This window comes from Lissotriton vulgaris, chromosome 10 (assembly GCF_964263255.1).
Source record: "Lissotriton vulgaris chromosome 10, aLisVul1.2, whole genome shotgun sequence".
NCBI lineage: Eukaryota > Metazoa > Chordata > Amphibia > Caudata > Salamandridae > Lissotriton > Lissotriton vulgaris.
The window spans coordinates 349319736-349333008 of NC_141698.1; positions in this window are offsets into that span (position 1 = coordinate 349319736).

Genomic DNA, 13273 nt, shown 5'->3' on the forward strand with positions numbered 1-13273 from the left:
ATGACATGGTCAGTGACATCACTGATGACATCACTGATGACATCTCAAATGACATCACTGATGACATCACTGATGACAACATCCAGTGACTGTATGTTTCTGTAAAGTTAAAATATGTCTTACATATTGAAGAATGAGTGGATGTATAAGTGTCTGGATGAAGGATTTAGTAGGTGCATGACTGACTGTATGAGTGAGTGATTAAATGTGTCTCACTGAGTGCATGGGTTAGTGACTAAACTGTCTTAATTTGTGCATTTTATGTCTGTTGTTCTGTAAACTGTTGCATGTGTTGATAAGTAGCTATATGAGTAACTATATGGGTTATTGATTGGTTGCCCAAGTATTTGTATGGGAGACTGAGTGTGTGTGTGGGTGGCTGGGAGGTGTATGACTCTGTGCATAGATATGTGAGCAGTTGATTCACTAGATGTATGGTTTCAAAAGTGCATGTGGAAACAGCTGTATGGGCGGTTGACTGTGTGCATGAGTGTATTGGTGAGTGAATGGATATCTCAGTGCTACATGTCAAAGTAAGTACATATGTAAAACACAGTACATGTGAGAGTTGACATATATAAATAACTGTGCATAAGAGCCAGTGAATGTGTGAGTGGCTGTATGGATCATTGTGAACTTGTATCAGGGATTGTATAAGAGAGTAAATATGTGTTAGTATATGTTTGAATAAGTAAAGTTTGTATAACTGTATAGTTGAGGAAATGGAGGTGTGATTGATTCTTTGCATGACTGACTAGGTGTGTGAGTAACTCCATGGATGAGTGACAGTCTGTGAGTGTCTGTTTACACTGATTGTATCTAAGGTTATATTAGAGTCTGAAGAGGTTCATCGTATTATCACATGAATGATATCATCAGTGATGTGATCAGTAATGTCAAATGAGATGTCATCAGTGATGTCATCAGTGATGTCATTTGAGATGTCATCAGTGATGTCATTTGAGATGTCATCAGTGATGTCATCAGTGATGTCACTGACCATGTCATGAATGATGTAATATGTGACATCATCAGCAGTGGATTGCGGGTGCGCGATATATAGTTAGTGCAACTAACTATATATGGAATTTCAATGGTTTTGTGTGAGTAAAATGAGGTTTTGTAAATGCGAATTCCTAACTATATATGGTCTATACCCTATGGTTTTTTCAGTGAATATATATATATATATATATATATATATATATATATATATATATATATATATATATATATAAAACATATTTAAACTTTACAGAAGAACACAGTCACTGGATGATGTCATCAGTGATGTCATCAGTGATGTCACTGACCATGTCATGAATGATGTAATATGTGATGTCATCAGCAGTGCATTTGCGGGGGCAAGTTATAGTTAGCTCAACTAAGTATAACGGCCAAATTTCTCTGGTTTTGTACTAGTGAAATGTCCAACTAATTATAACGTCCCTGAAACCTATAGTTTTTTCAGTGAATTTTTATGTTTTTTTAAATGTTAATTTCTAACTATAACATCCCTGAAACCTATGATCCAACGCGGACTCTCTCTGTTAGATTGCGATGTAGACGCTTTATGAAAGTTAACAGTCTCGCTTCTACTTCAATATTTCCCATTTTCCTTCATATTTTACCCGATCTACTAGGTCCAAAGCTCTTGTCAAGTCTATAAATGGCATATGTGGAGCTCCAATTTTGGACAAAACATTTCCCTGCAATAATGTAAAGATTCAGGGATGGCTACACTGTTCCAATGCCTGGTCTGAAACCAAATTGTGCATATGGGAGGATCTTGGTTTCATGGCCCAGGACACCAGGCGGGAAAAAAGCACTTGCCCCAAGATCTTAACACTTGTGTCTAGAAGGGATATTAGCCTGCAACAAGCAGGTGATGCTCTATCTCCTTTTTAAAAAGTAGGTACAATAATGGCAGTCCTCTGGGATGCAAAAATAGGACCTTCAACAGCGCTCCTTAACACATTAGTTATTAACTGGACCATAAATGGACACAGGGATGCTGAAAGTTGAAAATTGCTCTCACCTGAAAAATGATCAACCCTTCTAATTAAAACACTAGATGTAGCAACCACTAATAGTAACCCCCAACTGAGGGAAATTAAGAATGAAACCTTCTAGAAATTTGGCAGTGATCGCTGTTAGCATTTAGCTGGAGCCATCTTGTTTCTGGCAGCCATTTTGTTGACCATGTGCTCTTTCCTTCTTCACTGTCGCTTGCCCTTGTGCTTTGCTCAAGAACTGGCTATACTTAGCCTCTGCTACTCTGCACATGCTCAGAAAAGTCTGTAGCTGCCCATGCACCTGTTTAGGCTTGTTACTGTCAGGATGTCTTTACTAAAGTCAGCAACTGTTGGCTCCTCCTTCTTTTTTGACAGTGCATTCTCTGTATGACCATCTACGTATGTAACTCTTCCTATGTGTGCTTGTACCGCTTTCTTTTGAGCTCCTGTGTGGGTATAAAAGACCCATGGTTTTTCTACTCCTTGTGCTACTTCATACACTGCTGAAGTGTGCTGCCTGAGGAGGCCTGCATCTTGCAGCCACAGTGTTTTTCTACTCTTCCCGATCTGACCCTCCAGGTGGTGCCGGTCCTCGACAAAGATCCATTCTGGTGTTCGCCGTGCAGAGACCATTTGGTCAATTCTGAACTTGCCACTTGGAATCTGGAGACTCTTGCTTGGTAAGGTTGTTTAATGCGATACTTCTGGTATGAAATTGGCCAATATCTTGGAATTTGTTTGGATATATATAAATTGCAATTTATATAGGCAGGTAATGAGAGGACTTTTCTCCAATATTTGAATAATTCGTAACAGCACATATTGTGTTAAGTGCCACTGCTGTATACTATTGTATATGCTACAATATTTTTGGCATGCCTGTTTCAAGCACACTTCGATGAAGAGAGCAAGCTTTGATAGTAAAAGAATAATGCAAAAATATCCATGTGAAAGCGCTGGAACTAAAAAATAAAGAAATTAAGAAAATAATAGAGAAAGAGGATAGGGAGCGTCGCTTACGGGTAAATGGCCAATACCCTGTCCGAAGCCCCCTTTACCCTCTACTAAATAAACCTCAGGATGATTCAGTTTTGTTAGATCGTTTCCCGCCTCCATATAATTTTCCCTCTGCCCCTAAAGTTGATTCTGATGATGATATTTCTCCTTTGGATCAGGATTAGTTAGGATTGGATGCTCAGCGAGAGACTCGCTCTTTTCTGACGGCTGATCGTGCAGCCACTCTTAGATCTGTTGCTCGTAAAGCAGCTTGTGATAATATTTCTGCTTCAGATCTTGTAGCCGATGTACAACAATGGCAGGATAGAGAGCAGTTATATTTTGTAGAAATGTGTGCCAAAAAAGTAATTGCATGGTTTAGGAAGCATTCCACAGAGTTAGAGCCTGTTGATATAGCAAAAGATTATAAACAATTGCGTGACGGTCCTTTTCTCCCTTCCCAGGTGGCTGACTTAATTAGACGCATGGTTAAACTATGAGCTGATGCACTCCGTTTGCGAGAGGAGAAAATGGCAGCCGCTGAAGCTGAACAAACAATTCAGACCACTGTGCCACAGGATTACACTCCAGGGACAGATAAGAATATTGTGGTTCATGTGAAACCCATGCGGGAAGCCAAGCCTTTATATGTCCCTCCTAAGGGAGGGGGAATGGACGATGATAAAGATTCCACTGATGCAAAGGGTTATTTTATTTATAATTGGGTCAATAGATGCAAAGGGTTATTTTATTTATAATTGGGTCAATACTCCTTGGAGTAGAGCCAATGTCATGGCACTTAAAGCTGCTTTGTCTGACTCAAGGGAAAATCTGGCCGCCTTTTATGAAGAAGTTGAGGGAGCTATTAATTCCTGTACCATGACTTTGTCTGATATTGATATTTTTTGGGGCTTATTCTACCCCTGATATGTGGAGGTCTATCCGTAAAGTCGATGATCATGCAGCTTTTAGGGATGTTTGGAAGGGACAAGAGAGGATAGCTGTGGAATGAGAACCAGCACAGAAGCTGCGTCAAGAAATTTTAGACCTTCCAAAGGCTAGACTAGTTAAATTAAAAACTCTAATTTCTCCTAAAAAGATAAATTGGACTGTGTTAGCATCCTGCAAGCAAAAAGCAGATAAATCAGTCTCTGACTACTTTACACGTTTTGAGGAGGCATTTCACAACTTTAGTGGCCAGTCATTGACAGATGACACAGGCAGACATCTGTTTGTCAATTAATTTGTCAGGAACATGTTACCAGGAATGTCTAGTCGCCTAAAACAAGCCAGCAAAAGTTCATGGACCACGTTTTCCCCAGTCTCTCTTTTGACTATAGCTCAGTATTATGAACATCAGGAATTGGAAGCTAAGGGCCGCTTGGGGAATCCAGGACATAGGGGAGGTATGGATGATCATACCAAGTTTGAGACTGTTGGGCATACTCTGAATTCTTCTAATACTTTTGATAGGCGTAACCAATATCAAATATCTGATTATTTGAATTCGGATTTTAAGGACTCTGCTTATGCATAGGAATGCCTAGGATGGGGTAAGGAATCAGTAGACGTCCCAGTAGATCAGAAGGGTCCCTATGTTACAGCACATGTTTTGGGTTCTACTGATCGGTTTCTGGTCGATACAGGAGCTACTCGTAGTGCACTGTCTAAACAATTGGTTTCAAGGGCTCTCCTGTCTGGCTTAACCATTACATCAATAGGTTTCGATGGGACACCTTCCCTTAGCCCACTGTCACAGCCACTTGCATTTCATGTTGATAAATGTACTGCTCCATGTCCATTTTTGCTTTCCCCTAACACACCGGACAATATTGTGGGTCTTGATATGCTCAAGTATTTTAGGGCTACGATACGATGTTCCCCAGAAGGTGTACATGTTATTTTGAATGACAACTATACCGTGGTTGAGAAGTCATGTCTTATTAAAGAGGATATTGCTTTGTCTTCACTCCCTAGTACTCTGTGGCTACATCAGATACTGATGTGAGGCAAATGGTTATTCCATCAGTACATATTCGGGTGAAGGAGAGTGCTTCCTTGCCTCTATTGCCTCCTTACAAAATTTCTCGAGAAGGTGAAGAGGTACTCGTATGTATTGTTCATGATCTGATTGAAGTGGGGGTTGTGTAAGAAGTCCCTTACAATATCTGCAATAGCCCTATCCTTCCCATTCTGAAGAAAGACACTGATACTAAAATCTACAGGCTTATTATTGATTTGTGAGAGGTTAACAAGATTGTGGTGCCCCAATACCCTGTAGTGTCTGACATCACAACACTCCTTACCTTGGTTCCTCCAACTGCTACTACATTCACTGTGATTGATTTGAAGAATGCTTTCTTCTCAATCCCTATTCTGTAAGGAATCCCTATTCCTTACTGCCACTATTTGTTCGGCTTCACTTTGAATAGTCAATCCTTTAGATTCTGTAGAGTTCCCCAAGGGTATACAGAGAGTCCTAGTATTTACAGCCATGCGTTGAAAAGACAGTTTGATTCTTTCTCTGTGCCGACTGGGGTGGCTCTCATACAATATGTCAATGACATCTTGTTGGCAGCTGATACGCCTGAACAGTGTGAAGAAGGAACACTGTCATTGCTTTCATTTCTTGCATCACTCCATCACAAAGTTTCGCGGAAGAAATTGCAATGGTCTAGACAGAAGGTTGCCTATTTAGGTCACCTCCTGTATACGGAGGGACGTGCACTTACACCAGACCGCATTCAAGCTATTTTATGGTTTAACTCTTTTTATTGAAATCAGTTCAGCATCAAAATAAAAACACAACATATACATGCTGGTCGCGTGCCGTTGATAGTGGACATACAGGCAATTAGAAGGTTGGTGCAGGCACATTGCAACATACAAAGTACACTCAGCCAGGTGTTGGCATATGGTATGTAGGCATGAAACAAAAATAAGAAACCCCCCAAACAAAAAAAAAACCTTCCCCCCTTCCCCACACCCCCCACCCATCCAGTGCTCCCAACCCACCCCTATTCTTCCCGCCGCACCCTCCCGCTTTGCCTCAATAACTGCGCCTGCCTTAATGGTCTGTTCCCTTCGGCTCCGTGAGCCTCAGCAGTCTTAGGTACCTTGGACATGTGATTTTTCTGAATTCCGTGATCAAGAGTGACCTAAATGGTTGCCAAAGCTCTTCATATCGGTCTCCCTCCCCTGCCATATTGAGTGATAATTTCTCCATTCCGAGTACGTGCCACAGCCTGTGCAGCCAGCATGTAAAAGTGGGTACGTTGGAGGTACACTAGTGAGTGAGTATGTTTTGCGTCGCAGAGCCCAAAGCGATGGCTATTTGCCTACCTCTACGAGAGCGTAATGGATATGTTAGTGGGTTAGGAAGCCCTAGTGAGATATATGCTGGAAAACGCATGAGTTCTGTCTGAAAATGTTTGTCCACCTCATCCAACAACTGCGTCCAGTAAGGTTGAATCCGGTCACAGTCCCACAGCAGGTGCGCCAAGTTCCCAACCCGACCACAACCCCGCCAACAGGATGCCTCTTTACCACGGTCCATCTCACGTAATCTTTCTGGAGTATAGTACCAATGTGTTGTCACTTTCGTGAGTGTCTCCGTGAGCCCCATGTGGTAGGTGGAGTGGCGAGCCCTATAGTAAATCTTCTCCCATTCCTTATGACTGAGGACTCTGCCCAACTCCCTTTTCGATCGTTCTCTGCCTGGGTTGTGTATGTGTGTCTGCGTTGCCTGCAGCATCTTATAAATATCAGATATGAGTTTAGTGTTGGATGTGCGGGAGATGAGCCACCGTTCATACGGGAGAAGCCGTCTATCTGCATGCCCAGTGTCTCACCTGTAGGTAGTGTAACCGTTCTGTCTCCTGAAAGCCATATTCTTGTTTGAATAGGGAGAAAGGAACAACCCCCTCCGCTCCATAGATGTGATATAGGAATCTCTCATCCTGCGGCTCACCAATGGGCGAAAGCCGTCCCCACTGTCCCCGTGCCAAAGTCGGGATTGTCCACCAACGGTGTGAGGGGAGAGGGGAAGGTTGTAAGGTTGTGGGCAGTGTTAGTGGCATCCCATTCTTCCAGAGAAACTCGTGTTACAAACGAGGCGTTACGATTAGGGGGCCAGTGGGACTTACGCAGGAAGGGAATTTTTTGTAGCGGATGACTGGCCACGGCTTGGTCTTGAAAGAGCCAGTGTTTCTCCGACTCCCATTTACTCCACTCCACCAGGTAGCTTAATTGTGCCGCTTGGTAGTATTTGTGGAGATCGGGTATCCCCAATCCTCCCATCTCTGGAGTAAGCGTGACTAATGTTCTCCACATTCGGGGTTTCCGGCCCTGCCAGATAAATTGGGCAAGTTCGGCTTGTGTCTGCCGGATCCATCCAGTGGGTGGTCGCAACTGAAGGGCCCAAAAAAGATAGAGAATATGGGGCAGAATGGTCATCTTGACCGCCGCAATCCTACCCAACCAGGAGAGCAGGTAATGTCTCCACCAACTTATCTGTCCCCGAATTTTCCCACGGAGTAAAGTGTAGTTGACTGTAACCATGGCAGGAAGTGAGGCAGCCAGCTGAATCCCCAGGTATGGGACTGTGTCTGACGCCCATTAAATGGGAAAGACGCTTTATAGGTAGGATCTTGTGGGAGGAGACAGTGAGAGATCCAAGGCTAATAATTTATCGGTGTTCATCTTGAACCCGGCTACCTTGGCGAAGGCGGTTAGGTCGGCGAGACAGGCTGGCAAGGCAGTCCTTGGTGCCTCTAGTGAGATCATTATATCGTCTGCGTAGAGACTGATCATATGGACGTAGCCGCCAAACTTGATCCCTGTGATTGTCCGGTTTTGTCGTATGTCCTGGGCTAGCGGTTCCATGTATAAGGCGAATAACAGGGGCGAGAGTTTGCATCCTTGCCTCGTTCCCCTCTCGATGGGAAAACTAGCGGAGCTGTAGCCATTCCCCAGAACCACCGCCGTGGGAAATTTATAGCAGTTAAAAATAAAGGTGCAGAACTGCTCCCCAATACCCACTCGTTCCAAGACCTGCTTTAGGTAGGGCCAATGTACGCCTTCAAAAGCCTTTTCGGCGTCTTTTGCTAACATCATTCTCTCCCCAGGTATTCGGGTGGCTTTCTCTATTAGGTGAATGATTTGTTTGGTGTTATCTACCGTCTGTCGTTCGGGGATAAAGCCTGCCTGGTCCGGTTCTATGAGTCCAGGTGGGTGAGGGGCAAGTCGGGCCGCCAAAATCCCAGTATATAACTTAAGATCCACATTTAACAGGGAGATCGGTCTGTAGGCCCCGCATTTAGACCTATCCTTACCAGGCTTTCGGGATGACAGTTATAGAAGCCCGTAGAAGGTCCGGTGGTATCGCACCTTGTTCCGTAAATGTGTTAAACAGTCGTGTAAGGATCGGGGCGAGCACAGCACAAAATTTCTTATAGAAGATGGCGGGGAAGCCGTCCAGTCCTGGCGCCTTCCCCAATTTAATCTTAGAGATGGCGGCAATGACCTCTTCCTTTTTTATGTCTCTCTCCAAGTATTCCACTTGGAGAGTAGACAAGGATGGGAGCGTGACCGAGTCCAAGAAAGAGGTGGCCCCGTGCTGTCCAGCTGGCTGCCAGTACAGAGGGTGGCATAAAAATCTCAGAAAGCCTACGCGATCTCAGCATCCTCCAAAACACAAGTCCTGTCGGACCGAACGATCTCTTTGACTTTCTGTTGCTGGCGTGCTTCCCGTAACCTATTAACCAACAGACAGCCACACCTGTCACCACCAGTATAATAAGCATGTCACAGTCGTAGGGCCGCAAATTCAGCACGGTCCAAATCCAATGCCGTTAATTGGTGCCGCATAGATTTAAGTTGCCTCCACACCCTTGGAGCCCCCGTTCTCTGATGTATTTGCTCTAATTTGCAAACGCGGTGCGTAAGCTCTTCGCGTTTGGTTTGCCACTCTCTGTTATTGGCCATTGAGAGAGCTATAAATTCCCCTCTAATTACCGCCTTCAATGCCGGCCACTGCGTCACTGGCGTCGTATCTTGGTTGGCGTTATGAGAAAGATAGTCGCTAATTGTTTTGTGGATGTGTTTCACAACGTCCGCTCTGTGTACTTGTGTCTCTCTAAGGCGCCACATGCTGGGGGGCTAAGCTGTAGGCGTGAGAGTGAGTGTGGCAGTGACTGGTGCGTGATCTGAGAGTGATGTAACTCTTATTTCGGTATGGTCGTGAGTGAACAAACCGTGCCTGAGGCTAAGAGGTAGTCTAATCTGGCATAGGTTTTATGTGCATTAGAGTAATTGGAGTATTCCTTTTCCTGAGGATGGTGCCTACACCAGAGATCGTGTAAGTCTAGGTCCCGTAGTCGTTCTAGGCCATCAGCTGTAAATGCGCCTGCCTGGTGGGAGCGCTGACTGGATCTATCCAGGACATTATCAAACATTAGGTTTAGATCTCCCCCCAAGAGAACATGTCTGTCGGGTGTGGCTGTGGCCTCAGTGAGAGCTGATTGCAAGAACGTTTCATGTCCGTCATTCGGGGCGTAGAGGGACCCAATGGTGAACCTGAGACCACCCAGGGCAAAACGATATGTCAGAAGTCTCCCCTGAAGGTCCGCGCTTTTATGTAATACCTCTCCTTTGAAGTGCTGCGCCACTAGAATTGCTACTCCCGATGTCTTGGTGGGGTTAGCGGAAAAGAACTGCAAGGGGAATTTGCGAGAGCGCAGCCAGAAACAATTGCGCGCCAATAAGTGAGTCTCCTGAAGTAAGCATATGTCAGCCTGCGTATTTTCTAGACAGGACAGGATCGCTCGCCGCTTAACAGGATTGTTCAGACCTCTCACACTGAGGGTCAAGATCTTAAGGGTGGTGGGGGCCACTACCTATGAGTGGCCAGATCAGGCTAGTGCGTGAGGCCCAGCGAATAGTGCCAAAGGCGTAAGCATGTGTAAGGCGTGTAGGGAGTGTACGTCCCTGTATGTACATGGAATCCGGAAGCTGCAGTCGAAGGCGAAGCACTCTACACCCTTCCCCCTTCCCTTTCCCAACTACCCAAAACCCCACCCACCGCACCCCCAACTCACCCCAAAGAAACCCCCCAAACGATAAAACCAAACATTGCCAACAGTTTACATTGTCCATCATCCACCGGTGATTGGAAAAGGAATCAGCAATGGGGTAGTCTGTTCAATACAGCGAGGCCCAATCTCCCGCCACCGGCCAGGGCCAAACCAGAAGTATAAAAACAGCCATGAGCCAAGTCTATACAAACGTCAGCCAGGTTGAGAAGATTCTAGGCCAGATGATACCGCCTCCACTGCAGCCCGCTGTCCATTCTTAATCTCAGTCACAGGGGGCTTCCGCACACGGCGTTGTCTGCCCTGCTGCCTCCATCGTGGTCTGGTGTCCTCCGGATCTGTGATGGGGTCACTCATCTCGTCAACCTCCTCTGGAACATCCAAGCCCAGCAAGCGGCACGCCTCTCCCAGAGATTGAAGTTGATGGAGTTTATTATCCCTCTTGAAAATCAACCGGAATGGATGGCCTCAACTATAGGGGATATGATTCTGCCTTAGGTAGGTTGTAACAGGTTTGAAGGACCTACGTTTCTGCAGGGTAAGCGCCGACAGAGCCTGGAACAGGACTGGAGACTGCTCCTTAAAGGACAGGAGGTGCAAGTGACGTGCTTTTTGAATGATTTCTTCTTTCGTGTGATAGTCCTGCACGCATGCCAAGATATCTGGAGGGGGGCAGTCGGTGAACACGGAAGACCAACTCTATGAACCCTGTCTAGTCGTAGCTCCGACTCCAATGACCGACCCAGGATATGGTTAAATAGTTCTCTTGTAAAGCTGAACAAGTCCCTAGTGCCATCCGTCAGTGTAACGCCTCGGTTATGAACATTATGGCGACAAGAGCGATTCTCTAAGTCTTCCATATGTGTTTGCAAATCAACCTGTTGGTCGTGGATCCGTCTACAGCTCTGCTACCCGCTCCCCAATGCCATCCACATCTCTTCGTACATCTCTGATCTCCCTCGTGAACTCCTTCTTCGAGGTATGGATATCATCTCTGAGATTGGTGAACAGTGCTTCTAAAAAGGCTTTGGTAATAGGTTCCGCTCCGTCTGACCGCTCAGTGGCGGGACTGGCTATACTCCCCGCCATGGTCTTGGATTGCTGGCTTGCCTGGGCCTGTGCAAACAGATCTTTCATAGTTTTGTCCTTGCGGCCCCTTGTCGTGGACATAGCGATCTGCCTGCTCCCTGGCTAACACTCACAGAGCCCACTGTGTCCCCATGCCGCATTTAAGATCAGGCAATCCAAAAACTGACTCCAACCAGATGCACGCCTCGAGAATCCAGCTCCACGTTCACAAAGCAGTGCCAGGCTAGCCCACACAGGACACCAGGTGACAAACAGGCTGCCCACCATCAGTACCCCTCCAGCTGCCTCCACACCACCATGCCCAGTTACCTGTAGGGTCCAGTACGCGGTCTAAGAGTCTCCGGTCCCAGCAGCCCTGCGTATACTGCTGATTTCGCCAGGCCTTGACCGAGTCCAGTGCGGCACCCACCACCTGTGGGTCTCTTGTTGCATCTTCGGGCAGTCTCCCAATGTTCAGACGGCTTCCCCAAGACCGGGCCGTCTGCCCCTCCCGCAGACGTCAATGCCTGGGCCTTCGCCAACGTCGTCCTCTCACTAGTTTGGGGCCGTGACACCGCTACCGGATCGCCACTCCAAGCGCGCTCCAATCAACTTCAGCGCCTCCCCGGGTGGCAGCCACTGCTGCTCACGGTCACAGCCCTTATCCGCAACAGGCGGTTGTCACCAGCGGCGTTAGTCCCAGGCCCAGGCGCAGAGTCCCTGCTTTGTGAGGAGCCTCCCACCACCAACTGCTGAGTACCTGAGTGCTGATTCGTTCTGGCTACTGCTCCCTGTCCTGGCGGCCCGGACTGTGTCACCGCCAATCGCCGCCAAGGAGACCGCAGCCGACCACTTCCGTGGCCCGCTCCAAGATGGCGGCCTTCTCCGGTCTGCCGCAATGTCACCCACTCACATTGCGTGGCACTGGGTATCTGTTGCCCCAACCGCTGCAGGTCCAACAGCTCTAGCACCCCTCTCAGCCGCCCCACAAGCTGTGGGTCACCAATCATGCTCCGCCACTCAGCGCCGCCTGCAGGTCGCCTCTAGGTACCAACGCAGGCCCAGGGCAAGATGGCGGTCAAAGTCCGGTCCCAGCCTCCGTCCTTTTCCGGCCGTAGCGCATCGCCTTTCGTCCACCGCCGGATCCACCGCTGTGTCCTGAGGCCCTCCTGCAGGTGCGTCCGGACCTCCGAGGCCAACCAGGGCAACGTCCGCAGAACTCTGGGCTCCCGTGCGGTCCCGCCTGCCGTTCCTCTGTCCCCTAAGCCCCAGGGACCATCCGCCCGGCCGTGGATGTGGAAAGACCAATCCTGCCACCACACCGCTGCCGAAAGTCGCACTACATGGTCAGTACCCCGTCCCGGCTCCAATGCAGGGCCGACAGATGCTTAAACAGCCCAATGGCCGGTGCTAGATTTGGCCGTCGGCGGGAGCCTCAGGGCAGTGCGTCTATTCACGCCACCATCTTGGCCACGCCCCCTATTCAAGCTATTTTAGACACGCCAGTACCCCGTACTCAGAAAGATGCTTGTGCATTCATTGGTATTACTTCTTTTTATAGGCAAACAATACCAAGCTTCTCACAGATTGGTAAACCTTTTTTTACTCTTCTGACTAAAGACACTTCAATGCCCTTCCATGGACGACTGAATGCCAGAATGCTTTTCACCAGTTGTGTCAAGCTCTTTGTTCTTCACCAGTATTAGGCACTCTAGACTACACTAAGGCTTTTACAATCTATGTACATGAGAGAGATGGTTGTGCACTTTCAGTTTTGGAACAGACACACGGTGGCAAGCAGCGTCTTTGTGCATATTTTTCAGTTGTTGTCGATCCAGTTGCTCGTGCATTGCCTAGTTGTTTCTGTTCTGTTGAAGCGGCAGCTGTGTCTATACACCAGAGTGAAGGGATAGTCTTGTCACATAGACTGTTGGTGTTAGTACCACATGCAGTTGATGCTCTTTTGAACCAAACTGAAACGCAGCATTTAACCGGTGCCAGGTTGACAGGATACGAATTGACACTTTTGGCCCCTCATAGCACCTTGAAAAGATGTTCAGCCCTGAATCCAGCTACTCTGTTGCCATATCCAGCGACTCAGTC